The 20891-nt window shown below is 38.6% G+C and overlaps 1 pseudogene; it reads left to right on the top strand.

Moving 5' to 3' along the window:
- The first annotated feature begins 4384 nt into the window (after window positions 1–4384).
- LOC149174247 ((E,E)-alpha-farnesene synthase-like) lies at window positions 4385–13412 on the top strand (annotated as a pseudogene).
- The last annotated feature ends 7479 nt before the right edge of the window (window positions 13413–20891 follow it).

Raw genomic sequence — 20891 nt, 5'->3', positions numbered from 1 at the left:
ATAAATTATCACCAAAGTATTATGGTCCGTACAAGGTGTTGGAAAAGACTGGTACTATGGCATACAAATTGGAGCTTCCTGCAGCTTCTCGATTGCACCCAGTTTTCCATGTTTCATGTTTAAAGAAGGTTATAGGCGACAAGCTCCCAGTTCAAACAATATTGCCAGAACTTGACGAGGAAGGAAAAATTATATTGGAACCAGAAGCAGTCACAGAAACAAGAACTCGACAGCTACGAAATCGATCAATTTCAAAATATCTTATCAAGTGGAAGAACTTATCTGCTGAAGATTCCACAAGGGAGGATGAGAATTTTATGCAGAAGTATCCAGAACTACTCAAGCGTTGAGGACAACACTTTTTTGAAGGAGAGGGGCATGTTGGGTCCCTATAATACTAGTGATTACCCCATTACTATTGTAGTTATACCCCTTATTTATATTTTTGTGCCCCTATTACCCCCATATTATTATTTCTGTGCCCCATAGAATCCCTCTATTGTTATTTTTGTGGCTTTATATTATTATTGTTAGGTTGGCTGGATTATATTGTGACTCCTTAGACTCCTATATATAGAAAGGAGGTTTTGTCATTTGTATCATCCAAGAATTGTTCATTTATGTAATGTAAAGGAGGTTGCCCCCTCGAAGAGGCTGAATTCTAAGGCGTTGATCTATCTTTTCTATCTTTTCTTGAGCTGGTTTCATAACACATGTTACTTTCATACATTGCAACGGAGGATCAGGATGCTGATACCTTGACGAAGGCGCTCACCAGGAGCAAATTCGTATACCACTGAGGCAGGATAAGGGTTGCTGATAATCCATATCTTGTTGAGAGGGAGTGTTGAGAATGCAACAAGATGATGGAGCTTAGTGAAAAGAAGTCGCCTTCACTAAGTGGGCCCGCAGGCTATTTTTGGCGCAAAGTCTATTTTTAGACTATGTCTATTTTTATACATATGGATCATGGTCTGTGAGTTGAAGGATGCTATTTGTGGATGATTGGTCATGTTGGTAAGAATAGATGGACTTCTATTTTTAGACATATGGGCGGTTTCTATTTTTAGACTGCCAGGCTAAAAATAGAACAGTCGAATATTATTAACTCTTAATAATATTTAGACTATAAACATTATCTTATCCTCTTGGAGCACTTCAGTTTGAGCTACAGATGTGGCACATGCAGCTGTCAGAAGGAAATACACTTTTCTTGTGGGTCAGTTGAGCTATTGCATGCAGGACTTCAGTTAGAACTCATGTGGTTGAGTTTGGTGGAGTTGATTGTGGAGTTGATGGAGTTGTGTTCAGTTTGACTTGGTTGAACTAGTTGTATTTTAGTCTAACTAAAGAATACACTACTGATGAGTTGTGTGAATTAATTATTAATTAATTCACTAATTATTAACTCATAAAGAAACTAAAGAATGCATCAATTAACTCAGTGCATGGATAGTTTAACAGAGACAGGTGTTAGAGGTGAGTGAAAGGGCAAGCCAGCTGTCAGTTGTGACTATAGTTGTGCATGAGATTTGCACATGCATGGATGGAGATTGCCAATGATGGCTTGTGTAGTATACCAAGGGAATTCTTTTTTATAGTGTGAATGATTTCTCTTGCAGATTGCGCAGTGGAGGCAGGTAAATAGTGGAGGAGATTTGAGGCTTCAGATCTGAGCTAGTTTGTGTGTAACAGGTGGAGATAGTACTGAGTACTTGCGAGGAGTATTGTACTATGTATTGTTACATGTTATCTATCATTATAATATACAGATAGTTGGGGGTTTTCATCTGTATTCTTTCCCCGAGTTACATACTGTGTTAATGTGTGCATGCAATTGATGTTTCATTTTTTTTAATGCTGCTAAATTGATGATCAACGTAGAGGAGGTTATGTATTGTGCATGTATTCCACAATAGTGTATAATCGGGATAATCTCTGTGAATAAGTGTTTATTATTCAAAATTTCTACATCATCACGAAGCTTGAGAAGCTTGTATAGTAGCAGAGGGATATGATCAAACGACATTGATGTTTGTGAGGGAATTGGCCTACGGTCACCGCTGGATTCTGATTCTTTATATGCCCAAACCTCTTCCTTTGCTGGGACCTGGGAATTAGCTTATGGTTATTGCTGGAATCTAATTCCTCTTCCTCGCTGGATCCTGATCCTTCATCTATTGGGACCTCTACATCAACTTCTTTTCTAGCCCATAAATAGATGGGGAAATTAATGAATTTAGAATATTACTTTACCTCTTTTAAAATAATGTTATCATTGTGATTGATTTTCATTCTTTTAAAATAATGTAATGATTGTGATTGATTTTCATTCTTTATTGTTTAGCAAAAAAATTGAACCTAAAATTGATTGAAAAACAAATTTCATATAAATTAACTAGCATTTGCACCTTATTTCTGCCATGGCTATGGAAATTTTCTTATTTTGTCATGGGATTAAACGTTGAAGAAGGATAAGGATTATTCTAAGAAAAACCATTTCAAATATCCGCTTCAAAGTACAATTAGTTCCCCACAGAATAGTTCAAAAAGGTTGAAAAATATATAACGGATTATGACACCTCATAAGATAGTGTTTGTAATACTTGTAAATGTCCTGACTGTTGATGAAGATCATAACATATGGACGTCGTTATATTGTAGCAACCAACAAAGAAGAAATTTATACCATTGTATTAAATAAATCTTATAAACAAGCGACATCTAATGTCCTATGGACGTTTTCCTACTATTTCAGGTTCTTATATAGACTTGGACTCGTGGTAACAAAATCCTCAATTCAAGCCAATCCTTCCAAAAGAGGAACAATCAAAAGAAGAACATATATAGGTTTGATCCCGCACTTTGCATGTCCCTCAAAATCATATTCACATATCATTTTTAGTGATATATTGTTGAATATCAATGTTGCCATTGACTACCAAATGTTTCTATCTCAAACAGAGATAGCCTAGAAGAGGTTTTTTTTGTAGAGAAGATCAAATTTATAAGCATGATGACAACCTGTATAAAAAGATCTTTGCAGTTCTAAAAAGAAATGCAACATGGAAAACATGGATTCAAAACTCTAGAAAACTATATATCATAATGTAAACTTATATTGTTACTATCTTCGGTGCATTAGGTTCACATATAATAAGACATGAACAATGCCAACAAAATTATACACCATTCAACTCTAAAAATAAAACCTAACAATGAGGAGGCTCAAATCATGACATAAAGAAATGGAATAGGATAAGAACTTATCACACAATAATGATAAGAATTTATGATCTGTGCAACAATCCCAAAATCTTAAATCAAAAATCCAATTCACCATAATAAAAAAGCAACAAAAGATCCCTTTAGCATTTTAGATGCTGAAAATAACTCATCTCCAAATTATATTCTTCAACAATCTCGCGTATATGTTAGTTATTTACTTGAGAAATAAGTTTGATCAAGCAAGATTGGAGATACAATAAACTAAAATACCATACAATAAATTAAAATATTGTAATAAAAGCAACATATATGAAAGCAAGTAGTCACATTAGACCAAACAAAATTTTCCCACACACTAGTAAATAAAATTATTAAGTTTCATAGCTTCGCAAATTCCTTCAATATATTCAAAAGGGTATATTCAAAGGGTTTTGATTTTTGAGATGAATAAGTCACCCAAGGCAATCACTTACAACGAACAATTTTACCTAAATTGTCATAATTTGTTTCAGTTTCATTCGAGATGTCTATTTGCCACACCTAGTTTTCTACTTTACCAATTTCTTCCCATTACCCCACTCCTTGCCTCCTAATTCCTCACGCCTTCCACACATCTTCCACATCTACATCACTTTACACTCATCTAGGCTTCTATCGTCGTATACCTTTTAGTGCCAATGCTAGTAATAGACTTATTGAGGGAAGCATGTGGGCCACTTCACTAAAATAATAAAAGACTTATTGAACAAAGCAAGCGTCAATTAGTTAAAATAATGTTAGTGTGCAAAGGAGACTTGACTTAAAAAAGCAAGGCCAAGTCCGCAAAAGAGACTTGAAACAAAGGAGTGGAGGCTACAAAGTACAATGGCTACTTGACTTTATTAATCAGTAATATTATTGGGTACAGATGAGATTTAACATATCCGCCTCCAAACGAGACTCACCACTTGACTTTGTTGATATTTTTAGATGTCATTGTTGATATCCACGCTGGCCACTCATCACCGGTATCCATAAAGGCGGCCCTTGGTGTCTAGGTGATTGTCCTCCAAAAACCATGGCGTAACGACATTGAAATCGTGCATGTACAGTGGCCTCTATCTATACGGAAATGAGGTTGTGCCACATAGACACAACAGCCATTTTATCTGATCAGTTGGCTCTTCTATCTCATCACTTGTACCCATGGCCTCCGTGGACCAAGCCCAGCTGTGCAGCAAATTTGTGAGCATGAGTTTATCTGATGATTATCATGGTGTACAAAGACGCATAGGCGATTATCATTCCAATCTCTGGGAAGACGATTTCATCTAGTCCCTCTCAACTCCCTATGGGGTGGGTTATTAGCTTCAGCTTCCATTGAATTTATTTTTTCTGCGGATTCATTCTTCAGATTCAATTAATACGATAAATTTATTCCCATCCAATTAATTTCAGGCACCTTCTTACCGCGAATGTGCTGATAGACTTTTTGGGGAAGTAAAGGAGATGTTCAATTCACTGCAACTTTGGATGGTGGATAGCGTTGAACGTTTGGGAATCGATAGGAATTTCAGAAATGAAATAAAATCAACGTTGGATTATGTTTACAGGTCAGTCACCATAGCCTTATCATCATTCTTTGTTGTGCTTTATATGTGGAATACAATGTACGTGCGATTATAACCATAAATTATTGATCTTGGTCTGCAGATATTGGAGCGAGAAAGGCATTGGATGTGGTAGAGAGAGTGTTGTTACTGATCTCAACTCAACTGCCTTGGGGTTCCGAACTCTTCGACTACACGGATTTTCGGTGTCCTCAGGTAGATATATACAGGGTACATTTTATTACTAAATCGGTGGTTTCAGAAAAGCTGAATTCTAGTATCTGTAATTTTTCGGTCTCTCTCATGGATCTGCTTTAATAAATGTTTTCATTTTATTTCATCTCAGATGTTTTGGAAGTTTTCAAAGATAAAAATGGGAAGTTTGCAGGATGCTCTGCCAATGCTCAGACAGAGGCAGAGATGAGAGGCATTCTCAATTTATTTAGGGCCCTCCTTGTTGCCTTTCCTGGGGAGAAAGTCATGGAAGAGGCTCAAATATTTTGTACATCATAATTACAAGAAGCCCTAAAAACGGTTCCGATCTCCAATGATAGTCTTTCACGAGAGGTGAGGCAACGATACCAATTCAAATTCACAAAATAGAGTATTTTATTGTATGCCCTTTAGATTTTTTAATAGCAAGAATACTGTGGCCGGCAGATCGAATACGTTATTGAATATGGTTGGCTCACAAATTTTCCAAGATTGGAAGCAAGGAATTACATGGACGTTTTTGGAAAGGACACTAGTCCCTGACTTAAGTACAGTATATTATATATTGTAGTATGCCCATTATTTTATTTGATCAAAGTCATCTAAATTATAGGAATTTTATGTTAACTCCACTTGCATTCACATTTTCAGGACGACGCCCATGACCCAGAAGCTTTTATAACTTGAAAAATTGGAGTTCAATATCTTTCACTCCTTACAACAAAAGAGTTAAAACAGCTCTCCAGGTAATGATTAGCTATCACCGGGATTATCATGTCTTTTTTTACAAACAAATTCATATTTGAGTGGTCTCATATTCAAAATATTATATTATTTTGTGTGCAGATGGTGGAAAGATTCAGGTTTCTCTCAATGACATTCACTCGGCATCGTCACGTGGAATTCTACACATTGGCCTCCTGCATTGCCACTTAGCCCAAACATTCAGCATTCAGACTGGGCTTTGCCAAAATGCGTTATCTTGGAATAGTTCTGGACGACATCTATGACACTTTCGGAACGATGGAGGAGCTTGAACTCTTCACAGCCGCAATTAAGAGGTGGTGATGGCTAATTAGTTTCCTTAGATCGATGGTTTAATCCAATAAAAATTAGCAACTAACTGTGTGTGCGTATGATGATCAGATGGGATTTGTTCGCCAGGGACTGCCTTCCAGAATATATGAAAGGCATATATATGGTGTTTTGTGACTGCGTTAATCAAATGGCTTGAGAGGACGAGAAGACTCAAGGCCGAGACACGCTCACCTATGCTCGAAATATGGTATGGAAAATATTAACCCATACATACATTTGCACTGAAAAACATATTTATTTTCTTCTCATAATGTTCATAGGCTTGTAAAATATTGGGGCATCCAAACTCAGGCTAACTTAATTCGCTTTGCATGAACTATACTCGTGCGCAGTGGGAAGCCGTATTTGATGCGTTTTTGGAAGAAGCAAAGTGGATGTCCAACTGTTATATACCGACGTTTTGTTGGAAATTTCTGGTAATTTCAACCACAAAAGAACAGAGAACAATGCTCTATTTTCTCCACAGGATCTTTAACACAGGGAAGCTAAATTGTTTTCTGAGAACAAAGATTTTTCACACCCATAAAAAACTTTATATTCATTAATAAGTACTGCCAGTTACAAAATAAGATCTTCTTCCTGCAACAGAGGTATTACACCAGTTCCAAAAGGAATTTTCTTTGTCTCTGCAACAAAAAAAATACTCGGTCTCCCAATAAAAATTCAACACTGTTGTGTAAAATTTTTATTTACGCGCTGCAGCGTTACATTCCATATGCCCTCAAAAAGAAACATTACATATTCAACCAACAAAAAACTTACATTACCCTTTTTCACCGCTGTGTGGAAAAAAATTTCTTCATTCGCATTGCAGCAAGTTTTTCATATTGCTATATAATACAAGACAAAAGTTGACCTTTCTTTTGTTTTACATCTACGCTAAAAACAAAATACACCCATGAAAAATTAAAAACATTAAAATTAAAAACTTTACCTATATCTACTGACCACGGGACATTTCCTAACTACTTCAGCATGGTGATAAATTAAATTTCGGATCCAAGGTACTTCAACATTAATTAATTTACTGATAAACTGGCAGTCAAAAACAAATTCACTTCACGTCAACTGATTAATGCTCCAAGGTACAGGTTTGTTCATCAACCATTGATGTCAATCGAACGACTGACATTAATTCCCCGGGAGCCCCTTTTAATCGAACTTTACGTTCCGGGGGATTGGTGGTTTTAAAACCGTATTGTGGACACGCGTCAACAGGTCGCACTGATCGGAGCCCCCTCCAAAATAACATGTTGCGTGAAAGGTGGTGCGGGGAAACCAGGGTGGTTTTGCAGTCGCTGTTTACTGGTGGCTTCCGACAACGCGCAGTTCAAAGTATATTTCAACACTCCCCTTTACTTTCAACTGCTGGGTTATCAGTCATACCTAGACATTTCCTCAAAAATTCAAAACTCTTCTGGCCCAATGGCTTGGTCAGAATGTCTGCAACTTGCTCCTGAGTCCTGCAATGTTGTAAAACAATTTCACCATTGTTTACCAATTCCCTGATGTAATGAAACCTTGTGTCAATGTGTTTTGTTCTCTTATGAAACACAACATTCTTGGATAATGCAATAGCTGAGCTATTGTCACAAAATATCACGGTTGCTTTTGCTTGCTCTTGGCATAAGCTCCTCAACATTCTTCTCACCCAAACTGCTTGACATGCTGCTACTGTAGCTGCCACATACTCTGTCTCTGCTATAGACAACGCTACAATAGGCTGCTTTTTAGAAGCCCATGAAATGGCTCTTGAACCCATGTGAAAAACATAACCAGATGTGCTTTTCCGATCATCTACACTTCCAGCCCAATCACTATCAGTGTATCCAATTAAATCTGAACATTCTGAGACAGTATATAAAATACCAAACCTTTTAGTACCTTTAACATACCTCAAAATTCTTTTTGCTGCCTGCCAATGTGCTTCTTTTGGCCTCTCCATGAATCTGGAAATTAAGCTAACAGCAAACATTATATCCAGCCTAGTTGCAATTAAATACATGAGGCTACCAATTATTCTCTTGTACAAACTAGGATCAAAATCCTTGTTGCTGTCCTCTTTGCTGAGTTTTAATCCCATCACTGTTGGTGTGATCGCTGCCTTGCTGTCCTGCATATTAAATATTTTCAACATTTCATTAACATATTTTGCCTGTGAGATAAAAATCCCATTTTCATTTTGATCTACTTCTATTCCTAAGAAGTATCTCAGCAAACCCATGTCAGTCATCTCAAATTCTTCTTTCATGACTGATTTGAAATTTTCAATGAGATATTCATCATTACCTGTGAAAATAACATCATCAACATACAACACAACAATTACCATCCTTTTCTTTGATGTAGAGAGTGGGTTCTCCCTCACATTTTTCAAATCCATTTTCCAGTAGATAGGAATCTATCCTACTGTACCATGCTCTTGGTGCTTGCTTCAGCCCATAAAGATCTTTCTTCAATCTGCATACTTTGTGCTCTTGGCCTTTCTTCTCATACCATGGAGGTTGTTCAATGTAGACCTCTTCCATTAACACTCCATTTAGGAATGCTGATTTCACGTCCATTTGGTAAACTTTCCACTTGTTTTGTGCTATTATGGACAACACTGCTCTCACGGTTTCCATTCTAGCAACCGGTACAAACGTTTCCTCATAGTCTCTCCCATACTGCTGCTTATATCCTTTGACAACAAGTCTTGCCTTGTGTCTTTCTATTTTGCCTTCAGCATTACTCAGTATTGTAAACCCATTTAACTCCAATGACTTCCTTTCCTTTTGGTAATTCAACCAAATCCCATGTCTTGTTTCTTTCTATGGCATTGATTTCCTCATCCATAGCTTCTATCCATTTCTTATCCTTAATTGCATCTTCGAAATGAATAGGGTCATCAACATGACAATATAATGCAAATAAAGAATTCATACCTTCATTTGTTGCCTCTTGTTCATAAATGTCACTTAAATTTCTGAACTTCTTACCTCTTTCATTTGGTGTACAAGTTCTTGAAGAAGCACTTGAATTTCCTCCTTGTGGTGTGCTTGGAGAAGCACTTTCATTTCTCCTCAAGGGTGTCTCTTGCTGTCCTTGTGTTGGCGCTGCCATTTGGGGATGTATTTCAGCCATCTCTTCATCATCTTCATCACGAGACAAACAGTTTTTAACATTTAACTACTTTCTCTATGCTTCCATCCCAAGCTTCCTCCTCAATGAACTGAACATCTCTGCTCACAAAAAATTTCTTGGTAGATGGGATATACAACTTGTAAGCTTTGGATTCCTCACTATATCCAATGAAAATACATTTCTCCCCTTTGCTACCCAACTTCTTCCTTAGCTGATCTGGAATGTGTGCATAAGCCACACATCCAAAAACTTTCATGTGGGTGACTCCTTGCTTTCTCCCACTCCATGTTTCTTCCGGCACTCTGATCATCACTGCTTTTGTAGGACACCTATTCAAAATATATACTGCACAGTGTACAACTTCAGCCCAATAATCATTTGGCAAATGCTTTGCCTTTAACATACTCCTCGCCATATCCATGATTGTCTTATTCTTCCTTTCGGCAACTTCATTTTGTTGTGGGGTGTACCTAGCTGTAAATTTCTTATGAATTCCATTTTCTCTACAAAACCGTAGGAATTCCTTGGAGATATACTCACCTCCTCTGTCAGTTCTTAGAACTTTGATATGCAACCCGCTTTGATTTTCTACAAGTGCTTTGAAATTGCAAAATTTTTCAAACACTTCACTTTTGTTCTTTAGAAAGTAAACCGAAGTTTTTCTAGTAAAATCATCAATGAATGTTAGAAAATATTGGCTGCCTACTAGTGATGGAGCTTGAATTGGTCCACATAAATCTGAGTGGACAATTTCTAAGGGTGCTTTTGCCCTGATGCTTTTCCCTGATGGAAAACTTTCTCTGTGTTGTTTCCCCAAGATACAACCTTCACAAAGGCTGTTCGGTTTCTCTATCAATGGTAATCCTCTTACCATTCATTTTCTACTCAACAAGTTAAGACCTCCAAAGTTGAGATGTCCAAATCTCAAGTGCCACAACCAATTTTCGTCCTTTGGTACGCTTTGGAAAGCCTCTTGTGTCACTGCTGCTATTACTTCTTTATTTTTCAAATCTACCCTTATTCTGAGAGGGAACATCTTGTTCCTCATCATCTTCACTTCAGCAATGCATCGTTTACTAGGTGCTCTATCCATGATGTTGCATACATCATTCACAAAGAAAAAATTGTAACTCTTTTGAACAAGCTGTCCAATACTTAAGAGGTTACACTTCATTCCAGGAACATAATAGACATCTGCTATGGTTTTCTTTTCACCTTTCTTTGTAAATATTTTTACTTCTCCTTTTCCCATAACAGAAACTTTACTATCAGTCCCAAGTGTGACTTGTGACTTCACATTCTGATCTAAAGCAGAAAACAGGGCTATGTTTCCTGTCATATGGTTGCTGCAACTGGAGTCTAGAAACCATATATCATCACTGTTTGTTTCAGCCATGTTACAAGCTAAAAGCACATTATCTTGGCTGATATTTTCTCTAGTGATATTTGCACTAGATCTATTATTCATATCATGCTGCTTCTTCCTACATTCATTGGCATAATGCCCATATTTTTTACAATAATAACATTGGACATTGGATTTTTCATACCTTTGTCCTTGAGCATGATGTTGTCCACTTTGTTGGCTGCTGCCTTGGCCTTGGTTCTGATTTGGATTGCTGCCTCTTCCTTGAGCATTTGCTGGACTGTTTCTTCCACCTCTGTTTTGGCTTCTGCATGTTTCTCTCTTGCTTCCTCTGCCTTGACCTCTTCCTCTTCGAAAGGACATCTGGGTCTTGAAGGCATGCTTTAGAGATGAGTTTTCATTCCTACTTAATCTCAGCTCATGTGTTATCGGTGATGCATGTAGTTCATCAACTGAGAAATTTGTGAGATCCTTTGTCTCTTCTATGGTGGTGACAATCACATCGAACTTTGAGGGTAGGACCCTCAACAGTTTCTCCACAATCCTCCTTTCTTCAAGAATTTCTCAATGAAATCTTATTTGTGTGACCAGACCAATCACATGTGTGAAGAATGAGTCAATATTGTCTAACTCCTTCATGCACAGATTCTCAAAATCTCTCCTCAGCAACTGTAGTTTTGCTGTCTTCACTTTCTCCATGCCTTGATAAGCTGTCTTGAGAGTTTGCCACGCTTCTTTGGATGTCTTGGTTGTTGCTATCTTTGGAAACGCACTCTCATGCACTGCTTGATACAAAAATACGAGGGCTTTGGAATCCTTCTTCTTATTGCTCTTCAACAAATATTTCTCTGCCTGAGTTAATCTATTAAACTCATCTTCATCTCCTGGTTCTTCAAACCCATACTCAACAAGTTCCCATAAATCTTGTGAGGCAAACAGAGCTCTCATGGTTATTTCCCAATAGTCATAGTTTTTCCCATTAAACTTTGGGAGCTGAGTATTAAAAATACCCATGCTAGTGCTGGTGCTGGAGCCAGCCATTCCTTGCACTCTCAGCTATGCTTCAAATATTTCACTGTCTATACACTGACTGCCTTCAACAGCTACACAAAAAACTTTGAGAAATACTTGGATCCTTTCTTGACTGAGTCTTCACCCTGCTGGAGAAGCTGCTGCAGCAAAAAGAACCTTCCTTCAGCTTCTTTGACACCTTCAAAGAGCCTGGACAAGCTCTGATACCACTGTTGGAAATTTCTGGTAATTTCAACCACAAAAGAACAGAGAACAATGCTCTGTTTTCTCCACAGGATCTTTAACATAGGGAAGCTAAATTGTTTTCTGAGAACAAAGATTTTTCACACCCATAAAAAAATTTATATTCATTAATAAGTACTGCCAGTTACAAAATAAGATCTTCTTCCTCCAACAGAGGGATTACACCAATTCCAAAAGAAATTTTCTCTGTCTCTGCAACAAAAAAAATACTCTGACTCCCAATAAAAATTCAACACTGCTGTGTAAAATTTTTATTTACACGCAGCAGCGTTACATTCTATATGCCCTCAAAAAGAAACATTACATATTCAACCAACAAAAAACTTACATTACCCTTTTTCACTGCTGTGTGAAAAAAAATTTCTTCATTCGCATTGCAACAAGTTTTTCATATTGCTATACAATACAAGACAGAAGTTGAACTTTTTTTTGTTTTACATCTACGGTAAAAACAAAATACACCCGTGAAAAATTAAAAACATTAAAATTAAAAACTTTACCTATATCTACTGACCACAGGACATTTCCTAATTACTTTAGCATGGCGACAAATTAAATTTCGGATCGAAGGTACTTCAACATTAATTAATTTACTGATAAACTGGCAATAAAAAAAAAATTCACTTCACGTCAACTGATAAATGCTCCAAGGTGCAGGTTTGTTCATCAACCATTGATGTCAATCGAATGGTTGACATTAATTCCCCGGGAGCCCCTTTTAATCGAACTTTATGTTCCTGGGGATTGGTGCTTTTAAAACCGTACTGTGGACACGCATCAACCGGTCGCACTGATCGGAGACCCCTCCAAAAATACCGCGCGGCGTGAAAGGTGGTGCGGGGAAACTAGGGTGGTTTTGCAGTCGCCGTTTACTGGCGGCTTTCGGCAACGCGCAGTTGAAAGTATATTTCAACACGTTTGAGGAGTATTTGGAGAACGGGAAGGTGAATTTTGGGTATCGAGCACACACAATGCAACCCATTCTCACGTTGGATATTCCCCTCCCCCTTCACGTCTTGCAGGAGATTGATTTCCCATCGAGTTTCAATGATACGGCATCTTCCATCATTCGACTACGAGGTGACGTGTGCGGCTACCAGGTAAATTGGCATTGCAGTTCTATATTTCTTCTATCTCAAATCAAACACAGAGTAGCACAATTAACTGTTTTTCATTTTGGATTTGGAGTTGAAATGAAATTGGATGATATTGAATGCAGGCCGAGCGGAGCCATGGTGAAGAAGCTTCGTCTATATTGTGTTGTATGAAGGACAACCCTAGAGCAACAGAGGATGATGCTCTGAATCACATAAAGAGCATGATAGAGGAAAAGATGAAAGAAATAAATTGGGAGTTTCTGAAACCAGACAGCAATGTTCCCATCTCCTCCCAAGAAACATGCTTTAGACATTCTGAGAGCTTTCTACCACCTCTACAAATACCCAGATGGCTTCAGCATTGCCATTAGTGAAACAAAGAATTTGGTCATGCGAACACTCCTCGAACCTGTGTCTCTGTAGTCCTCCCAAATACAATTACAAATCAGAAAGCATGTCATTTGTGAACGCACAGTGAGGTGGCACTTATAGGCACACCCATATGTGTAAATGGTTGCCCATTTGTGTAGACTCCAGGGCATATTAACGAAGGTTGAGGTGGCACTCCTAGCCACAACTCTCTGTATAAATGGTTTGTTTTTTGTGTGAACCCTACAGACATAAGCCATATTTTTTTCCAATATCTTGATTAAATAGTATCATAATCTATGATTTTGAATATCTGAAATCATATAGTGTAGTTCTGGGAATTGAAGATAGACCCTATATTATCCTGGTGAGAAATAAATCTCTTTAAATTTTTAAAATAATTTAAGAATTACTCAATACATTGAAAAAACCTTACCAAACCTCACCATATGTAAGTTAAAAGGCTTTCTATCTTTCTCTCTCTTACTAGTCAAGTAAGAATACGGATGAATTTTCTTTTATGATATCGATGCATTGCCATACATATAACATTAATGTTGGCCTTTGGCCGAGATATCTTTTAACAACTATTCTAGCTACCCCTCTTCTTATAAATAGGGGAAGAAATATTATACAGGGGTTCCGAAATTTCTCACCTGATGGGTCTGAACTATGTGATACCAATTTGGCTCGTAAATCTGGAAGAGAATGACTTGTATTTCAGTCTGTATTACTTTACACAGGTAGATCTTTTAGACTGTCAAATAAATGGTGGTGATTCCCCCTTTTTAGTATTAAAGTATGTTATCCTCCTTTTTAATTCCATTATGTTCATATTCTTCTTTGCATTCATGCTATAATAGTTGCTAGAAACTATTTCATTCTTCCTTACAGATCCATGTGTGTTGATTTATTAATGCATAATGCCTGTATGAAGGGATGAAGTTATATCTTTAAACTTCTCTATATGAATCATAGCACCCATCCTCTCTTCATTCCATTAGCTCTGCTTGTAACTCAAACAAGTGTAGAATTTCCCATGGCTTGTAGCTCTATGTGTTCAATATAGAATTATGGATGCTTTGGGCTCTATATGATGAGTTATGCTTTCTACTAATCCTCTCTCATTTACTCTACAAGCTTATTAAGTTGTAAGACACTTTGAAGTAATCGGCCTCTGGTATTCTATGTGATACTCCTGGGAACTATGTGTGTGAGGAAACACCAGAAATACATAACTCATACCCTTGGAGGGAAGTAATCCACCTCCACTATTCTATGTGATACTCTTGGGAACTATGTGTGTGAGGAAACACCAGAAATACATAACTCATACCTTTGGAGGAATGAACCAAACCCTTTATTATCTTTCATTACATGACAATCTCAAACTCCTCACATATAATATTTCATGCACTCCTCTATTTAAGATGTCCTAGGCACTAGTCTACTATCAAACCAGAGGTTTTCTCTAAGAGGCTTTCTATCTCCCCTGTAGCACTTGTGCCACGGGGTGCTATATTTAGCCACAACATCTTTCTGGTGTCATTATCGGGGAATGGATTAGAATATTTTTCCCTCGGTATGACAAAGCATTAAATTTCCTCTGTTAGGTGAGCTAGGGAAGTGTGGGTTGAAGATCTCTCACCTTGGTGACTCCACTGTCAAATGTATGGTAAACATCCTGGCGATTCCACCGTCCATATCTCTATTTGATCACCGTCCATATCTCTATTTGATCATCCTGGCTTTCAAGCAGCCCCATACTCACTCTAATGCTATAATAGCTGAAAAATCTCCCTGCTTTTGAAGCTGAAATCACTCATATAGGGAGGTTTTCAAGATGGCCCTTCCTGCATTCCTGGTCTACAAATTCACCCCACCAGATCTTTCTTCTATTGTTGGTTCTCCCTATCATGTCCATTCATTTCATGAGTGGGATAGCTATTTGCCTAGATTCAATGGGAGCACAAAGAGAAGGCCTAACCAACACCTGGAAGAGTTTCATGAATGCATCAAACAACAAGATATCTCTCTTCAAGATGTACAAATGAAGTTATTCATGTATTATTTAGAGGGGGATGCTAGAATTTGGTACAAAATCATACCTTGTGGTAGCATATCTTCCTTAAAGAGTCTCCATATGGCATTTAACCACTATTGCAAAAGACTATATCCACTCAATGCTCTATTTGAAGATTGTTGTGAATATTTTAATGATGAAGAAATTCCCGAGGTTGAATACCATGCTAAAGATGGTTGCGGAGCTCTGCTCCAAGAAAACATCTACTCGCGTCAAGAGGCCTCACCTAATGAGCAAAAAAGAGAGGAAGGAAACATCATTGAGCTGCTAACAAACCCTCAGGGGTCTAATTCAGCCGAACTAGATGTTTCTCCTTCCTCTGATGAATAAGAATCTGCTGGAGAGTCAAGCGATGTAAAGCCGCCACGATGTCAGTTATGGGATGTTGCATAAGAAGAGCAGGCCCATCAGGAGGTTAGTGAAGAGGCTCTAGTCCATGATACATACCCTTCACCAGGAGAACAAGATCAAGATCCTCCTCTAATTTACAACTCATATTATTTAAAGAAGGAAGAGATGGTTGTGGAGGTCTAGAAGGATACGTATACCAACAAGTGCGGAGATAGCTCCCAACAACAAGTTTTTCAAGAAGAACCCAAAGCTGAAAGACCACGCAGAGTCTGTTGTTGCCTGCTGCAAAAAGATTCCTACCAAGAATTCTCAACAGACCCTCCAATATATGATTCTTATAGTTTAGATAGTGGAGAGTCTGTTGTAGATTTCCAAGAATATTTCCCCATTGAAAAATGGCCAATAAAAGATCAGCAACTAGCTTTTCGTGAAAAGGCTGAAGTTGAGGAGCTTGAAACTAGAAATTGTTTGTGGTTACCCTGGCCAAAAGGATATTGGCCAGCATACTTCTTATGAAATTAAGACAGTTTCAAACTCTGATTTTCTATTCCGTGACCCTATGGCTAAATACATGAGCCTATTCTTAAGCCATCAACAAAGGTTATGCCAACAACATGCATCAAAATTTTCATTTGCATATTTTTCATGTTGCATGCCTGTTTTAATTTTTAATTTGTAGCAGTATGAAGGCATAAGGTCTAGTAATCAAATCCTAACCTGGCTCCATTAGAGGGTTGAACTCACCTAGGTGAATTAAGCTCTAGTGCATAAGTAGGAATGCACATAAATAAGCTCACAAGTTGAGAATTTTCTTTTCAGTAATTAGAATTTTTATTTATGCGCTTTTTTGATGAGGAAAGTCCCATGGAGATTTTGTTGGTTGAAAAGTTCATATATTCCTGACTCCATGCCCAATAGTGAAGGATGTTGGTTTGTAGGTTCTCAGCACCTTGCCAGCAAGGAATTGTCCCAAGTTGGAGCCAATGTTGTCACTCACTACTTTACGAGTTGTCAGCTGTCCAAAATGCCTAACAAAAATGAAGTTGAAGCCATTTACAATGACACAAAAGCTCTCAGAGATAAATCAGACCCTCTCCATTTCCTAGTGTTCGGTAAGAGATTTCCAATGGTATATGGAAGTCCAAAAATGGATTCCTGGAGAAGAAGTTAGAGCATGTTGAAGTTACCCTTGGGAACACTGGAAAACAAAGAGAAAAAACCAAAAGAGCGAAGTAAATCATAATCGGAGGTCCAGGGGAAAATCACAATCGCAATCGGCCATCAGCGGGGTATCGAGGCACAAACTTAAGGTTATCGGCGGTTCACGGTGTCGAACGCCAATATTGCAGTCCCGTAGTCCTGTGATATCAGCGATCGATAGATCAGCGGGGTTCTAAACATAAAGGACTTGCAAACTTCCGATTTTGCGATATAGTGTTACATCGCCAGGGGAGGCCGAGAATTGTTAACAAAGGAATTTCATGGAAAAACCAAGGCAGGGAGACCCCCTTTCTCTCTCCTCCACATGGCGGTACACCTTAATATTTTATCAGCGATGGGCAGTCCCATAGTCCTGCATATTCACAGTCTTGTAGTCCTGCATCCCACAGTCCTGTGATATCAACAGTTGATGATTGAGGGAGTAAAGGGGTTATCACTATAAAAACCTTGCGATCTCGCTGATTTGCGATGCAATGTTAAAGTGCCGGTGGAGGTCAAAATCAGTTTATAAATGAAATGCTTATGAAAACAGGGCCAGGCAGGCCATTTTCTCTCTCATTGAGGGGGGCCACGTGGTGGCATATGATTTCTCCTCAGAGTTGACATGGCAGCTGATGTCATTGATGACATGGCAGTATGGGTGGACACGTGTCACTCAGGTTCGATGTTTTCAGGGGTCTTATGGGGCCATTTTTGTGTGACACGTGTCACCACTCATCGGGTGACACGTGGCAGTGATGGCCTCACCCTGTAGATCGGTGATCGACAATCTCACAAAGTGTAAGATTCTTTCCTCTGTCGATACTCCTCCCTGACTGTGATTGTAACAAGGAAAAGGGTCCTCGGATGCGATGTTTCATAGGTTATATCTTTTAAGGATTTCATGTCTGAGATATTGACTGATGTGGTATAAATAGTTATCAAAGGTGTTCCATGTTACAAAGGAAAAGGCCCCCCGGACAACAATTGAGAGCCTTAGCCCCCGAGGGCTATGCGCTTGGTCACAGCCTGCAGTCAGGTGATATGAATAAGCATAAAGGGGCTGAAGAAAAGGGGGCTCAAGGAGAAATCAGAGTGCGTCTGTTTCATGATATTTCAGGGATAGAGGCCCACATCCAAAGGACTACTTGTTACGTCGTAAACACAACCCCAGGTGTATCAGAGCACTGAAAGGATTATGTAGAGCTCTTAAGGCGAATGGGTCAGCAGCTGTGATATTAAATAGAGTATGGGAAGCATTAAACCAATATGGGAGGCTCACAAAAACTTGATGACTTGGCATGGAGCCTCACTCCTCTACATAGCAAAGGATCGTCGAGACAGGCACTTGCAGTGACCAACTCCCCATTCCACAGAATTGGTCGTTCACGCAGTAAAGGCAGAAATGATAGAAAATGGCCCTGCAACATAGGAACGCATCACAACAAGGATGTGGCTTGATTAGGGGCCTCCACTAGAACAGCAGGGGGACACCTCCTCCTCCATATTTGCTTTTTCCTCCTTTTTTCATTAGTTCTGCAATTAGCATTTATTTCCAAGAAAGGGAGCAGATCCCTACTGTAATATTTTGGCAGCAAGATCTATCACAGGTTGGGGCAGCTAGTACATTAGGCAATTGGACTTTGGCTAAGATATTTCTATAGCTATTCTAGCTCCCTCTCTTCTTGTAAATAGGGGAAACAATATTATACAAGGGTTCTGTTGAGGGCCCTGAAATCGGGTCAAAAACAAGGGGGATACCCACCCGGTCGGGAACCTGGTTGGCGGCTCCGTGCCCGTTTGGTGTAGCGGGTCCGACTGGGGATAACGGGACCAGCTTCCCGATCTAAGGGGTGTGTGTGTGTGTAGGGTTTGATTATGCTGTTTCTTGAGAACTTTTGAGAGCTAATTTAAATCTAACTCATGATTTGACTATAAGCTGCTGAAATCTAATGAAAACAACATATGCAATCTACGCTAACCCGGGGTATGTCTTTTCCATCATGCGATCTAAAAAGATTTCATATAATAACTGGTAATGAAGATTATTCACCTACTATAAGAATATAAACCATTTAAGATAAACCATTCTGCATAAGAAGTTAAACAGAACAGTTGTGGACTGCATATTGCATAATAAATCATTCATATGTCAAGCATGAACAAATGACTCCATCGTACAAAAGTTCCAAATGGTAACCACACATTTATACATTAACATATAAATGACATCAGCTGTATATCACTCTAAGCAAATAAGTAGAAATTCATCAAGAGATAAAAGTACCATTTATGACTGATTTTTACTCACAAACTTCAAGCAATAATGATTTACTTCTACTTACTTCTAACATCTACTAAGAGTACAGAAATGCAACATCAGTAGCAGACATTAAGATGCAAATATAAATAAATCCGATCCTTCCATTCATCAAAACCTCCTTTGAGGTGCAGAAATGCATGTTCTGAGGACAAGTTTTTGACAAATTTCTGGACCCTTCTCCAATGCAATGAGAAGGGTTAAAATACTATGTCCTAATTCTAATAATAGTATTATTACAAAATTAAGGATTCGGTTTTCAAACGACCGTCCTTTTTCTAATATAACTTAAAACAAAAAGAAACAACATTCTAAATAAAACTACTTGTGGACTTGGTCTTTGAAGTTGCATGTTTCTAACATAGGCTTGAGAAGAGTCGGCTGGTTAATTTCCGTTCTAAGCTGGGCTGCGAAAACGGCATCTATAAGAGCTGGCGCTACCTTCTCGGCTGCGTTCATGATACACTTTACCATCATCCATTGGCTATGTGGTTTAACCAGGTACATCCAGTAACTTTCCTAATTCAGTCTAGCCAGTGCTTAGATAGCTTTCCCTTTTGCCTGTGCCTTTTGCCTCCATTCTGTCTCCAGTTGCAACTTGTTTGGTAGGTATCCCAAGGTGGTCTCTGAAATCAAATTGGCCCTGTGTAAATTTTCATTTACACAGTCGATAAGAATACTTTCCTGTGTCGCTGCTGTCTCTGCTGCTTGCTCTGCCTGCGTGATCTGCTCGTCCCATTTATTAAAGAGCATTTCTTTATGATTTTCATTAATTCTAGGTGCTCCTGCTCTTTTTCCCTCCTCATCGTCTTTCCAAGTCAGATAATCTATCACCCTCTTGTCGTTCTGATCATATTCGCTTCGCAATTCCACCACCTGACTGGTGATTTTGTTGCTTAGCTCACAGAAGTGCCTCCACTGTGATATTTTACGCCCCAATTCTTCCTGTTGCTGCAGTAGTTGCTCGTTCAAGCCGATGGACTCTGAAATAAACTCTGCCAGCTTAGGTTCATCTTTGTGCATTTCTCGCTCCGTCTGCAGTTGTTTTTCTTTTTCTTCAAGACTCTTTTGGTAGCCTATTTTCATCTGTTGGAAGTCTTCTTGGAACTTTTCGAGCTGTCTGGAAGCTTCATTGTTTGCGTTGGCTTGCTGCAACTGTTGTTGTAGCAGTTGTATGTGATTTTCTTGTTCCTTTAAGAGCTGCTGAACTTCAGAGGCCTTGTCAATAGTTGCAGAAGCATATGCTCCTGCAATTTGAGACAGCTTCGTAAGATTTTCTGTTGGATTATTATTTGGGTCTTTCCACAAGACGTCTAAATGTTCAGCGTCTTGAGACAGTGCATTTTCGAGCTTTCTTTTCTTTCTCTGTCTTCTCACAACTGCTTTGTGCTGGGGACTGTAGAACACATCTAGTGGGGGAATTTCTTCTACGTTAAGTAGAAGTTCTGAGGATGGAGTGATGGAGAGGTCTTCTGCTTCTGTGGTAACGCTGACTACGGTTGGAGCAACTTCTTGCACCTCCTGTGTATCGTTCATAGGCGTCTTTGGGACTTTCCCTTCGAGGTTGATTAATTCATTG

Source organism: Pinus tabuliformis, chromosome 4_1 (assembly GCF_031772625.1).
Source record: "Pinus tabuliformis cultivar Carrire ecotype Pingquan chromosome 4_1, CPIR1, whole genome shotgun sequence".
Classification (NCBI taxonomy): Eukaryota; Viridiplantae; Streptophyta; class Pinopsida; order Pinales; family Pinaceae; genus Pinus; species Pinus tabuliformis.
Note: the sequence above shows the minus strand (reverse complement) of the source record. Positions and strands in the feature narration are given on the sequence as shown.